Source organism: Suncus etruscus, chromosome 12 (assembly GCF_024139225.1).
Source record: "Suncus etruscus isolate mSunEtr1 chromosome 12, mSunEtr1.pri.cur, whole genome shotgun sequence".
Classification (NCBI taxonomy): Eukaryota; Metazoa; Chordata; class Mammalia; order Eulipotyphla; family Soricidae; genus Suncus; species Suncus etruscus.
This window is the reverse complement of record NC_064859.1, coordinates 96268173-96278690: the sequence shown is the minus strand read 5'-3', so window position 1 is coordinate 96278690 and position 10518 is coordinate 96268173. Positions and strand designations below refer to the sequence as shown.

At 40.1% G+C, this 10518-nt stretch overlaps 1 non-coding gene across 1 annotated transcript; it reads right to left on the bottom strand.

Moving 5' to 3' along the window:
* Positions 1-8125: 8125 nt before the first annotated feature.
* On the bottom strand, positions 8126-8232 carry LOC126025081 (U6 spliceosomal RNA). The gene has a single exon (XR_007501127.1). It is a non-coding gene; the product is annotated as a U6 spliceosomal RNA (small nuclear RNA).
* Between the last annotated feature and the right edge of the window lie 2286 nt (positions 8233-10518).

Sequence of the window (10518 nt, the reverse complement as noted above, 5' to 3'; positions counted from 1 at the left end):
TAAGGTCCAGTACCCATTCTTGACTAAAAAAAAAAAACTCTCAGCAAGTTGGGAATGAATGGAACCTTTCTCAATATAGTCAAGGCCATCTACCACAAGCCAATGGCAATTATTATCCTCAATGGAGAAAAAATAAAAGCCTTTCCTGGAAATTCTGGTATAAGACAAGGCTGTTGCTCTCACCACTCCTCTTCAACTTAGTACTGGAAGCACTTGCTATAGCGATTAGGCAAAAAAAAAAAAAAGATTTCAAGGGCATCTAGATAGAAAAGGAAGAAGTCAAGCTTTAACTGTTTGCAGATGACATGATACTTTACTTAGAAAACCCTAAAGACTCTACCAAAAAGCTTCTAGAAAAAAACAAGTTCATATAGTAATGTGGCAAGTTACCAAATTAACTCACAGAAATCAATGGCCTTTTATACACCAAAAATGATAGGGAAGAAATGGACATTAAGAAAACAATCCCATTCACATTAGTGCCACACAAACTCAAATATCTTGGAGTCAACTTGACAAAAGACGTGAAGGACCTATTCAAATAAAACATAAATCCTTGCTCCAAGAAATAAAAGAGGACACACATACATGTAAACACATACCCTGCTCATGGATTGGCACAATTAACATCATTAAAATGGCAATACTACCCAAAGCACTGTACAGATATAATGTGATCCCTCTAAAGATATCCATGACATTCTTCACTCTTCAACAAATGGTGTTTGAACAATTAGTTAACCACGTATAAGAAATTAAAGATTAATCCATACCTCACACCTTACACAAAAATCAAACTTTCCTGCCGCCATTGGCCCCACATTTTCTACATCCCCCCCCACACCCTGCCTGACTTCAAGACAGGCATTGTATTTCTCTATCATTGTCACAGTACCTGTAAGTGTGCTTATTTCTCTAACTGCATTTACTCTTTGTGATAAGCTTGTTATTATGGGCTGGTCCTTCCTTCCCTCATCTCTATTATCTGTGTTTTATTTACTGTTTTTATTGTTTTTAAATCCCACATATAAGTGAGACTATTCTGTGTTTATCTCTCTCCCTTTAAATTATTTAACTCAACATAATAATCTCCAAATCCATCCATGTATAAACAAATTTCATAGCATCATTTCTTCTAAAGCTGTATAGTATTCCATTGTGTAGATATACCAGGGTTGCTTTAACCACCCATCTGTTGTTGGGCATCTAGGTGTTTTTTTTCCAGATTCTGGCTAATTTAAATAGTGCTGCTATGAATATAGGAGTGCAGAGGGCATTGTTGTATTGTATACTCCTAGGGTATACCCTTAGGAGTGGTAGTGCTGCATCATACAAAAGCTCAATGTCCAGTTTTTAAAGTAATTTCCATATTCTATGCTTCATGGGTGAAGACATCCTGAATCTCTTAGGCCAAGGGAATTTTATTTCTAATTTCCCCAACATTAACTGTAAGACTATTCAAAAAAACAAAATTAAATTTAAAAAAACTTGCCACATCTGCCCCCCCTTTATTATCTTCTTTAAATTTTATTTATATCTTCTAGATATGGGGTCCCTCCTTTTTCATAAAACCTTTGAACTTGCTTGAATCATTTTTTGCCTTATATTTCTGTCTTCCTACAAATTGAGGGATATATGAGTGGGGGAATAAATGGTTAGATCTAAATATGCAAGGAAAATTCAACTGTTGTATTAATATAAAATATAGAATTCTAATATTAGGGTGAGGCCTCTCTCAGCACAGTGCTTGTAGCCTCCTGGCCGGTGGGTCTGATGGTTGCAGGATAACAGTGGAGAGATTCACAAGATGTCAGATGAAGTTTCAGAGGAGACAGCCAGCTTTATTACATAGCCCTTACCACCATGTGCATTTCTCGACGGCTTCTAAGGTAAGCTTTTCATGCAGCCTATTTCCTGCTGCTCTCCATGATCCCTTGCTACCTTTCCTCCTCCTCCTTCCCCCAAGGCAACAGCTTTATTCCCAACTGCAGACCCCTCCCAGCTGTTGGTGGGTCTGACCATGCAGATGATATCAGCATATGAAGTTGGGAAAGAGGTATCATTCAACAGCAATAGAATCAAGTGAACCAAACTATCACAGCTAGCCACAAAATGGATCTGTTACACTAGTAGTTAGGGAGCTAAGAGTAGAGGTATGGGATGCGTGCTGGGAACTATGACTGAGGTAGGTCCACACTGCTGGTTGGCTGCTGGTGGGAAGGAACCTAACTAACTGCCAATGTATTCACGAAATACAATTGTAAAAGACTGTAATTCAAAGTGGTCTTGATAAAAAATTTAAAAATCAAAAACTTCTATGTATTATAAAATTCTAAAGCATTAGTAATTTTTCACTTATTACTCAGGCCCTTGAGGATAATATGTATGTTAGGTCAATGGAACAGATGGACCAGCAGGTAAAGGTAAACTGAGGCTTCTTTCAGTGTAATGTGTAAAGACTCTTTCCACTTTGGAGAAGCGTATGTTGGCTCTTGAGCATGGATCTTACCTTACTTCTCTCCTTACTTTGTTGTATTTTCCAATAAACATTTACTTCACTGTTTGTCACTCAGGAATTTCTTTTTTAGAGAAAAAAGGACCCTCCCCAATGTCCAGTACTCTCCTATTACCAGTGCAGTACATCATTTGTTCTGACTTTGGTTGCCAGAGTAAGTTGTCCTTATTTCTAATCCTGACGGTCTCCTCCCCTTTATTTTATGACAACCAGGTCTTGTCCCTATGCCACTCTCTATCCAGTGTACCCGTTCCTGATCAGTAATAGGAAATTGGAACTGTCACCTGCGTTCCATGTGAACCTTGTGGGCCTTCTTGCTGATCCTCTCTAAGACTGTATCACCAAGGTCTCCCATTCCGTAGTACTCCTTAATCTCTGGTCACAGCCAAGTGTGCATGGGTGAGATGCCAGCTATCTATTTGGGCCTACATAAGGGAGGCAGGAGTGAGAATTGCCTGACTGGAGGTATTAAACCAGGATAGCTTTTTTTCAGGCATGATTTTAAGTGACCAATTAAATAAACTAGTTCACCTCATGCTTTCACTGAACAGTGATGAGGTCCACCTAGCTTCTTAACATCTGAGTTATAATTCAGCATCAAGTAGTAAGGAAAAGCACAGGTACATTCTCAATGAGAAGTTTCCTGCATGGGCTTATTAAATAATGATGTAGATAGGGCATTGCCATTTAAGTTTGGGAAAATTTTTCTTAATAAAAACTGTATTCTGCTTATTTGCCAAGTTTGTGGTTTGTCCACTGGAACATACAAATTTATTTTTTGTATTAAATTCTTGCCAAAGATCCTGAATCATCTACTTCCATTAATATATCTATGGTGGGCATCTGAGGATAAGCTAGGAAAGGGAATAATTTTATAGTTGGGGCTAGAGTGATAGCGCCGTGGATATGACATTTTCTTTGCATTATGCCAACCTAGGTTCAATTCAAAGCTTCACATATGAACTCCCAAGCCTTCCAGGAGTAAGTTCTGAGTGCAGAGCCAATATAACACCTGAGCACTTCCAGGGTGGCCAAATCCCTCCACCCCCCAAAATCAAACTAGGGTGATGCAACAAAGAGAATGAAAGCTTCGAAATGGACAAACCAAGATGAAATAAACACGGGGCTTTATTCAAATTTTCCAAGCCAACATTCGTAGACCCTAGACCCCAAGACATTGGGACTACCCCATGGGTTTCTATTGTCACCAGTTTTGGAATTCCTGACTCTGCCAAATGGTCAGAGGTGACTAACTGATGTAGAGGACTAGTGAAAAATAAAGCTGGAGGTGGGAGCAGGCCTTTCACATAGGCCTCTGAGCCAAAGGGCCCAGCTCATAAAAACTAGTCATTTTGCTGCACCTTGATTAAACCATAACCAGGCCTTTCTTCTTCAGTCTCTGCCTTCTTTTTCTCCTTGCTACTAGAAGGACTTCTGCGATACAATAATATAAAGATGAGAAGCATTATGAGAACCATAAAAGCAAGAATTCCAATCAGGATCCAGAAGTGCAAGTTTTTCCCACGACTGTATTTTGTAGTAAAAAAGTAGGGTTTATCCTGTATAGGAAGTAAGAGACAGTGGTTAGCGCCACTGAAAACCATCTATATACCCACTATGTCGATTTCAGTCAAAATCAAAATATGGTACACTCCTCTAGACATTCCCATACCTTACCTAAGCTCATACACACTTAACTCCCTTCCTAGCCATCACTGGAGTACCAGGGGAACAGAGTTGGGATACCATTTACAGACCTGAACCAGAAATTTCTTCAGAAAGACATGTGGACCTGTATGCCTAAACATTTCCCCTTATTTCATTTTTCTGCTTTCCTTTCACTAGGAACAGTGGGGTTCCCTGCTGGGTGGAGACACATGATAGGAGCTATGATGCCTAACTATACTCTCCCTCTCATAGGAGCTATATGAAGAAATAGTCACATCACATCGGGGGGGCTACTGAGTCAGGTCTGAAGAGGTGAGGGGGCAGATAAGAGAAACCAAGGAGGCAAATGTATAGATAGCATGGGAATGTTTGCTTAAAGATGGTCACACTGAACTCAAGAGATAACATAGGCTAAAGACAGGGAATGAGTCCCGAAAGAAGAGAGGGGAAAAGTGTTATAAGGTCTATCTAGAGTACATGGTCTGTTCCTTGAGAGAGGAAGAAAAGCTGCCCTTGGGATACTCAACAGGTAGTAGGGACCAGAGACCGGAAGAATTTCAGCATTTTTAGAGCAACTTCAGATAAGCTATGTCAGATATGGCCACTATGGATGGATGGAAAAAGAGAGGGATATGGGTGAGGAAACTAGTTAATGACTTTGTCGGTAGCCCAAGTAATGGCCAGTGGTGCCTTGAAGAGATGAGGATGAAAGGTAAAAGAGCCACCAACCCCAAACAGATCCTGTATCTTTTTATGCTTTACTCTTCTTACTGCAGTGGACTGCTTGACCTGGGTTTCCCTATCCAATGACTGTAACAAGAAATCCTAAGGTCGCTAAGTTCCCTCAAGGACCAGAAAGTCCTGCTTGAAAGCCTTATTTCTTCTCTTGTCTCACTCTGTCTACTCTTGCCTGGTCTGCTAAGTACTATCTGACGGTCTCCATAAACTCCTGTCTCCACTCTCAAGGGTCTAGTTTTTTGGCTTCCCTCACTCATAGCGGCCAGACACTGAGAATCTGAGAAGTGCCATTGCAATGAGGAGATGGGATATTAGAAAGGGGTTGACTGAAAGGCTATAATAAAAGGATTCCTGAAGGTGACAACCTCTCTGTAAACGCCAAGCATCATGCTCATTATCTAGGTAGGATATTTACTCACAGCAGAAGGCACTTGAGTTTTCTTCGATCGTATTTGAAATCATGTGTTGTGGACTTCAAACCCACAGGTTCTAGCTGAGGGGAGAGAAATGGACAGATGAACTCTCTTTATACCTAAGAGAGACCTTTTCATGGGCAGATTCACACTACTTCATGTCTTTGCAAGCATGGATTAAAAACAGCAGTCAGGGCATGGACAACATACTGAGTTGGAACTGAACTTCTTTCCTACCTCACAGAGTGTCAGGTCAGTACAGGGTGTGTACAATGTGGAAACTCAAGTCTGTGCTGCAGATTCACCCAGGAAGACCCCTAGGAGATAATGTCTTGTCAATGACCTCTGTGAGTATGTAGATGACCAGGACTTAAGCAAGTTCCATGCATTTCCCTCTCTATGAATTGTCATTTTTATACAGTGCCACAGCCCTTGTATTTTCAATGTTCTATAGTAGTAATAATACTTATCTCTACTGGGTCCTTATAATGTGGTTATTATTGCATTTCATAAAAACTCTGAAAACTTGTTATTATAATATGTTCCTGATATTTAGGTTGTTATTCTCATAAAACTGGAGCTTCTTCATAAAATGTTTAATGTTTTGGACTCTCAGAAGTTGAAGGTACCATTCCACATGACACAGGGCCTGGCATTTCAAGCTTGACCCCCAGGTAGTGTGTTTTTCCTGGAGAAGCAACACCATTCAGACTCAATGATGCTTGTGGTTTTCTTAAAATATTTCTTGGAACAATTGGAATTCTAAGAGATCTCATAACACTCAAATAATGACTCAGAAGTTGCAGCCCCCCCAAAAAAAAAGAAGTTGCAGCCCATCCTCTTTTCCAAGCATATTAATTTGTAGGCAATCCCTGGGAGATGACCAAGACTGGGAGTGATTTGCTAAGATATGTAGAATTTGCTAATATGCAGAATCCACTCTGAATTCTGAGCTATTATTAATTTATTAATTAATTTATTTTTTTGTTGGAGAGCCATACCTGGCAGCATTCATGGGATACTTCTGGCTCTGTGCTCAGAAATCACTCCTGGCAGTCTCATGAGACCACCTGGGGTGACAGGTATTGAACCCAGGTTGGACATATGCAAGGCAAACACCCTACCCACTGCTATTGCTCCAGCCCCCCTCTTATTCATCCTATAATACTCCCTGCATATTTTGACCAAATCAACTCCTGGTCCCCTTCCTCTCCCCAGGATGACAGGGAAATTTGCTTTGCCAGCTAGTAACCACTCCTGGCTCATGATCTTTCTTTTTCAATTGCAGGGAATTTTTCATCTATTTCTTGGTGACACTGGAGGAGAATGGGTTGCCTGGTTCATCAGGGTGGCACAGCAGCTAAGTCTTGGATCTACAGGAAGTGAGCTGTATGGAGCAGGGTAAAAAAATGAGCCAACCTAAATCATGCTCAGGTTTCCACAATTCCAGTGTGAGCTGTTTGAGAACCAAGGATAGAATGAAACAAGGCATGGATAAACATAAGTTGGCACATATATTTAAGATAGCTTCATCAATACTTCCTTAGAGTTACAGAAGACAAACCTATTATTATTATCCCTAGTCACAAAATAGAAGTTACAGGACAGGCTACTTGGTCACAGTGTTCTGAGTCCATTCAATCAACTGGTGCAGTGGAAAGTGATCCTGAGGGTGCAATGAGCCCATCAGTCTCTCAATTCTACTGTTTCCTTGATCTCAGAAGCATCTTTATCTGATATCTCTTGTGATTAATTTGCCATTCCCTTCATCCCATACTCTATCCAGACATTCCCATTAGTTCTGACATTTCCAGTTGGTAGATACAGTGGTGTTATTGAGTACCTTCATCTTGTTCAACATCTCAGTTACATTGGTCAAAATCACTCAGTGATCTGAACTTACCAGAGTGGAAAATCCCTTAAAGCATCAACCCTCTTTTAAAATGCAGCTGATGTCAAAAGTGAACAATAAAAATCTCAATTCTTGGGGCCTGGAGTGATAGCACAGCATTTTGCAAGCTTTTGCCTTGTATGTGGCCAACCCGGTTCAATATCCAGCATCCCATATGATCCCCTCAGCCTGCTAAAAGTAATTTTGAAGTGAAGATACAGGAGTAACCTCTGAGTACTAGTCATGTAAACCAAAAACAAAAAAAACAATTTAACTCTTGAATTGGTATGTGCCAAAGCTAGGATGACATAGAAAGAAATGTGGTAAACCTCACAAAAATCAAAATGAGAAAAAACAGAAATGTCCATTATAAAACTTACAAGAGATGGCAGTACAAAATGATGATAATAAACCCCCAAATTAATCTTAGTAATTTACTAACATCTATGGCCTGAACTCAGCAATCAAGAGACCCAGATGTATGGATCATACAACTCAACTCAACTTTCTAAATAGAAGAGACACAACTAAATAGTCAGGGTAAATAAATGTTCAAAGTTCATACTGGGAACATTCCTATGGGAAAGCTAAAGAAGACTGGTTGGCCATACATATACCAAACAACATAGGTTTTTAAATAAAACAAATGATACTACACAAAATTAAGAGGCTTCTTTCTGGGGCCGGGAAGGTGGTGCTAGAGGTAAGGTGTCTGCCTTGCAAGCGCTAGAGTAGGACGGACCGGACCGTGGTTCGATCCCCTGGCATCCCATATGGTCCCCCCCAAGCCAGGGGCAATTTCTGGGTGCATAGCTCAGGAGTAACCCCTGAGCGTCAAACGGGTGTGGCCCAAAAACCAAAAAAAAAAAAAAAAAGAGGCTTCTTTCTTTTTTTTTTTTTTTTAATATGGAACGCTTCACGAATTTGCGTGTCATCCTTGCACAGGGGCCATGCTAATCTTCTCTGTATCGTTCCAATTTTAGTATATGTGCTGCCGAAACGAGCACAAGGCTTCTTTCTTGTAAAAGAAATAAATATACAGACACTTCACCTCCTTAGAGAAAATATTTTTCCCACCATTACTTTGACAAAGGATTTTAATCAAGATATATTAAGTAACAAAAACTTTTAGCAATAAGATACAGTAAAATTTGGGGAAAGGTATCAAAGAGAGTTAGTATTGATCTCAGATTTGATCCCCAAACTTCATATATTTGTCACCTAAGCCCTGCTAGAATTGATTCCTGAGTCTGTATAGACAGGAATAAGTGCTGATCATTGCTAGATGTGTGCACGAAATAAGAAGATAGAGTGTTGGGTGGGTGAGTGAGTTGGGGGCTGGGAGAGGTAAACAGACATTTCCTTCAAGACTACAGATGGTCTGATTTAAGACTATAGGTCTAATGGACAGAGCTAAAGTTCAGTGATTGGGCATTTGCCTTAAACATGGAATACCCAGGACAGATCCTAGTTCAATCACCGGCATCCCATATGGTCCCCTGGGCCAGCTAGGAGAGATTTCTGAATGCATAGTAAGGAGTAACCCTGAGCAGCGACAGTTGCCCCCCCCCCCAAGGAAAGACTATAGGTATAAAAAATGGGACTTATATCACTATCATCAAGGAAATGAAATCAAACAAGGTATTTATTACTTTATACCTGGGAGAATTGCCAACATAAAAAAGAACAAAAACAACAAGTTATGATCTGATGTAGTTGTTGGGAAAAGTCACACTCATCTACCTGGTTCCCATGTTAATGGAATTAAGTCACACGAGTCTTGTGCTATGTCAAAGAGTGAGGATTTTTATCCTCAGGGATAAATTTCTTTTTTGGAATTTGAAAGTAAGGATATGACTCAGTCTAATTATATTTTATTCAGAGGAATGTGGTAGCTTGTAACATGGTTTTAAAGTCCTTCACAACAGTCTCAAGAGGGAATTTTACAGTGTTACTTTAGGACCTCATTCAGATAATAGTCCCATTAGTTGAAGGAAGGCCCAGACCCTGAGTGTGATAATTTGAGCAATTTTCTTGGGTGTGTAGTTGTTAGAACCACTCTCTGCAGTGCTTAGGGACAATTCGAGGCTTTGTGCTCAGGAATTACTCCAGGCTGTGCTCAAGGGGCCCATCCAGTGCTTGGAATTTGAATCAGGATTTCAGATATTGTTGCCCCATAAAAAGTAAGTGCCTTGCTTCACTTACCGTGTCCTGAATAAAATAAAATATATCATATATAATTTATTTTGTTTATTGGGCCACACCCATTTGATGCTCAGGGGCTACTCCTGGCTATGCACTCAGAAATTACCCCTGGCTTGTGGGGACCAAATGGGATGCCGGGAGATAGAACCACGGTCCATTCCTTGGCTAGTGCTTGCAAGGCAGACACCTTACCTCTAGCGCCACCTCACCAGCCCCCATATATAATTTTTTAATGAAAGCTAACAAAATGGGGCCACAAATTCTAATACTGAAGATCTGCTGAGAATCAGTGATAAAGGGAACTAGAACAGATGGAACCAGCATTGGAAACAGGCCCAATAGAACCCTGATTTAGAAGTCCCCTTGACATCTGCTTCCAAAATTATCCTCAAGACACAATTTATTTTTCATTATTTTCTTATCCTTTCTTTTTCATTTCATTGATTTATTTATTTTGGTTTTTGGGCCCCACCCAATAACACTCAGGGGTTACTCCTACCTATGCTCCCAGAAATCACTCCTGGCTTGGGGGACCATATGGGACACAGAGGGATTGAACTGTGTTCCATCGTTGGTAAACGTTTGCAAGGCAGACACCCTACAGCTTGTGCTACTGCTCCGGCCCCTCCTTTTTATTTATTTTTTCCTTTTCTTTTTCTTTTCATTTCTTCTCTTTTCTTTTCCTTTTTGTATCCTTTCATGCCCAGGAATTACTCCTGGTTCTGTCCTCAAGGATCACTCCTGGCTGAATTTCTGGATCCATATGTGATGCTGGAACAGAATCTGGGTCAGCTCCATGCAATATAAATACCATACTCACACTCACTGTATTGTCTTCTGGCTCCTAATCTACTTGGTTAAATAAAGTTTATGAATGTAAGTCACTATGTGTGTTAAGATCTATTTTCTTAGTCATTTCATAATAGGAAGTTATAGAGAAATACCATGTTGGAGAATATTTGTGGAAATTCCTTTTGGGGATATGAATGATGAGGCCAGGGTAATTTTTAGGTAGAGATTTTTATGAGCTCAGATATCTCTCTATAGTGAATATAGCTGGGACGATAATAGTTATGGTAGTTGGAACA